The following is a 4,401-nucleotide window of genomic DNA, read 5'->3' on the forward strand; positions in this document are numbered from 1 at the left end:
TCAGTATGAGTAGGAGGTAAAACTCAATCAACCGAAATTCAGAACAAAATATTATCATCATCATTCCCCTCAAAAAATAATAGCTAAGAGGAATGCTCAAATGAAACCAAAAAAAAAAAAATTTAAGAAACCAAGAAGTAAAATGCTGCGATTTGTCGCACGATTTTTTATATGAAAAAATTGGAATTCAACCGGACTCGTGCAAGCAATCTGTTGGTCACCAAGATGCATCGCGAAAAAATTCTTGTTATTTCGTCCAGAAAAAAAAAAAGCGTACGTAAGATAAAAAAAAAAAAAAGAGAGATTATGGGTCAATAGAGGAAATATCATAAAAAACTGATCCCATGAAGTAATGATTGAGAATATGGAATTGACTGGTGATTTTTTTTCACCTCAAATCCCCAAAGGTAATGATTGATTATGGAGCGACCGAGTTGGGGCCGCGGCGGGTTTCAAGCGGCAGTACTTTAATGGCTTCATTTGTGAATTTTTAATATAGAGTTATTGGTTTAGGGTTATTGCCTCGACGCCGGAATCCTTCGGTTGTATTTGGGCTGGACTCTTTGGGGTCCCAGTCAACCGCCATTTTCTATAAGATAAAAAATAAGTAGGATCTTGACCCAATTTAACTATTTGGATTTGGACTTGTGGTAATTGGAGTTCATTTATATTAAAAAAAATAAAAACTTATATATATATATATATATTTATATTATGTTTTAAATTTTTTTTATTAAAGTATGTAGCAAGCGACAAAAGCTACTAAATAAAATTGTTGTTTGTCATATTGTAAATTCTTACATCTTGTCCCTCAGCCACATGTTGTAGACTCTTTTGACTTAAAATAGTCTTTCAAACAGAAAAGAAATTCGTTATACTGTTGAAAAATATATTTAAAATGTGTGTATTGAATATTTGAATGTTGAATATTTGAATGTTGAAAATAAGAGTTGTAAATATTGAAAATTAGTGTGTGATGATGTAGGTAATGATGTATTTTATTTTTGGATTATTTGTAAAGATTTCCTATAAATAGATCTCTCATTTGTGAAGAAAATCACAATTGAGTAGAGAGAAAAATATTATAAAGTGTGTAGTTTGGTAAATTTTGAGAGTTTGAGATTTTTACTTTTTACCATAAATTTTTACTTTTTCACAACACGTTATCAGCACGAAGCTCTAAAAGTCCTCCATCCTTTTCCAAGCTCCAAACAGAAGAAAAAGGTAACAAAAGTAATAATATTTATTTTACTGTTATTTATTTATTGTGTATATATTTAATATATAATATAATGTTATTATTAATAATAAAAATAAATTTTTCAAAAACTTGTTATAAATCCTGGGAGGATGTTAAGACGACATCCCATACTCCCGGTAAGGGATACGACAAGTATAAAAGCCTATAAAATTTTTAAATAAAATATCTTATGACACATTATTATAATAATATGATATGATATACATAATTATTTAAATATGTCTAATATTATATACACCATATTATTACCATAAAATTATACAAATACATACCTTTATTTTTTTATACACCAACGGTCATAAACGGTAACAAAACGGCTAGTTTTTGCCCTATGAATATGATCTCATAAACACATTCAATCACTCCAACTTTCTCTTATTCTCTAAAAATTATTCTTCACTAAATTTTCGAAGAAAAAAGAAGATGGCTTTCTCAAGGTTATTTTTAATTATTTTGGTTATCATATTCACGAGTCTTTTATTTATAGGAGAATATCCTCCTCGTGTGTTTTCTTTATTTTTACAAATGTTTGTACTTGTTGTTTATCCATTACTTTGTAGTGCAATATTCATTAACTAATAAAATGCATCGTAATTTTTTTTAGTACCACCATGTCAAATTTGACAAAACTCGAATTTGTTGCGCTCGACATCACGGGAAAAAATTATATGTCATGGACTCTCGATGTAGAAATGCATCTTGAGTCATTGGGTCTAAGTGAGACAATAAAAGAAAATGGCATATCGACATCACAAGAAAAGGCAAAAGCCTTTATATTTTTGCGTCGACATCTCGACGAGGGATTGAAATGTGAATATTTAATTGAAAAAGATCCCATGGCTTTGTGGAAAGGATTGAAAGAAAGATTTGAACATATAAGGGAAGTTATACTTCCGACCGCCCGTGATGAATGGAATATGTTAAGATTCCAAGATTTTAAGAAAGTCAGCGATTATAATTCAGCGATGTATCGAATAATCTCGCAGCTAAAATTTTGTGGACATGAGGTCACAGAATCGGAAATGCTTGAAAAAACATTTTCCACATTTCATGCATCAAATATTACTCTACAGCAACAATATAGAGTACGTGGATTTGCGAGATATTCTGAACTCATCGCCTGTCTTCCTTTGGTGGAAAAAAACAACGAGCTATTAATGAGAAATCATCAGTCCCGACCCACTGGATCAACAGCATTTCCAGAAGTAAATGCTGTAAGTAAAAATAAATTTAAACCTGGAAACCAAAATCAAATTCAAAGACAAGGTTTTGGTCGAGGTCGAGGTCGAGGTCGTGGACGTGAACGTGGACGTGGAATTGGCTGTGGTCGTGGTCGAGGCCGTGGTTTTGAGAACAATAGAGATAGTTATTTTTATAATTCATCTCAAAAGAGCGTCCCAAACCATCCACAGAAAAGGCATCATGAGAATACAAGTGTTAATGAGAATCACTCAAAAAGATATGAAAGTTCTTGTTTCAGATGTGGTACTCCAGGACATTGGTCCAAAGTTTGTCGAGCCCCTGAGCACCTTTGTAAACTTTATAAAGAATCATTAAAGGGGAAAGAAAAGGAGACCAACTTCACTAAACGCAGTGACCGTTTGAGTGATTCAACTCATTTTGATGCTGGTGATTTTATGAATGATTTCTCTGGAAATGATCAATATGTTGGTGGGATAGAAATGAACAATATTGATGCTGCAGATTTTCTCAACGATTTCCCTGAAAATAAACAATATAATGGTAGAATATAAATGTACAATAATCTATTTTTCATGTATTCATAGAATAATGTTTTATTGTATAATTATGATTTGTGTTATATTTAAATATATATTGCAAATAATTTATTTCATTGCATATTTTTTTGAAGTTCAAATATGGAAAATGCTATGAGCAAAGCTGAAGTTTGCATACTCGATAGTGGTACAACGCACACTATCATCCGAGATAAAAGATATTTCTTGGAACTAAAACCAACAAAAACAACGGTGAATACAATATCAGGTCCTGTAGACTTGATTAAAGGATGTGGTAAAGCACAATTTTTGTTACCTAATGGTACAAAATTTTTGATCAATGATGCTTTATATTCACCACAATCGAAAAGAAATTTGTTGAGTTTTAATGATATATATTCTCATGGGTATGATACTCAAACAATGAATGAAGGCAATAAGAAATATATGTGTCTTATCACATATAAATCAGGAAAGAAATATGTGATTGAAAAACTACCAATGCTCCCTACTGGATTGCATTATACACATATAAGTCCGATTGAATCAAACATGGTAGTTGATAATTCTTCAATATTAACCAATTGGCATGATCGATTGGGACATCCTGGTTCAACAATGATGCGAAGAATTATAGAAAATACACATGGTCATCCGCTGAAAGACCAGAAGATCTTTCAGAATAATAAGTTTCAATGTAAAGCATGTTCTCTTGGAAAACTTATTATAAGACCATCACCAGCCAAAATCCAAACTGAATCACCAATGTTTCTTGAACGTATTCAGGGTGATATTTGTGGACCAATCCATCCACCATGTGGACCATTCAGATACTTTATGGTATTGATTGATGCCTCCAGCAGATGGTCACATGTATGTTTATTGTCAACTCGAAATGTTGCATTTGCAAGATTACTTGCTCAAATAATAAAATTGAGGAATCAATTTCCCGATTATACAATCAAGAAAATTAGACTTGATAATGCTGGTGAATTTACTTCCCAAACTTTCAATGATTATTGTATGTCTATGGGAATCATTGTTGAGCATCCTGTTGCTCATGTACATACACAGAATGGATTGGCTGAATCATTGATTAAACGTCTGCAAATGATTGCTAGACCAATGATTATGAAAACAAAGCTCCCTATTTCTATATGGGGACATGCAATTTTACACGCTGCTTCATTAATTCGCATCAGACCAAGTGCATATCATAAATACTCCCCATTGCAGCTTGCATTTGGTAAAGAACCAGACATTTCTCATCCGAGAATTTTTGGATGTATAGTGTATGTGCCTATTGCACCACCGCAACGAAAGAAAATGGGACCTCAAAAAAAGGTTGGAATTTATATCGATTATGATAGTCCATCAATCATTCGATATCTTGAACCTCAG

The 4,401-nt window shown here is 32.3% G+C and overlaps 1 non-coding gene across 1 annotated transcript; it reads right to left on the reverse strand.

The window, feature by feature from the left end:
* On the reverse strand, positions 1–69 carry LOC142541236 (small nucleolar RNA Z105). The gene has a single exon (XR_012819300.1). It is a non-coding gene; the product is annotated as a small nucleolar RNA Z105 (small nucleolar RNA).
* Positions 70–4,401: the final 4,332 nt, after the last annotated feature.

Source organism: Primulina tabacum, chromosome 3 (assembly GCF_025594145.1).
Source record: "Primulina tabacum isolate GXHZ01 chromosome 3, ASM2559414v2, whole genome shotgun sequence".
In the NCBI taxonomy this organism is placed as follows: Eukaryota; Viridiplantae; Streptophyta; class Magnoliopsida; order Lamiales; family Gesneriaceae; genus Primulina; species Primulina tabacum.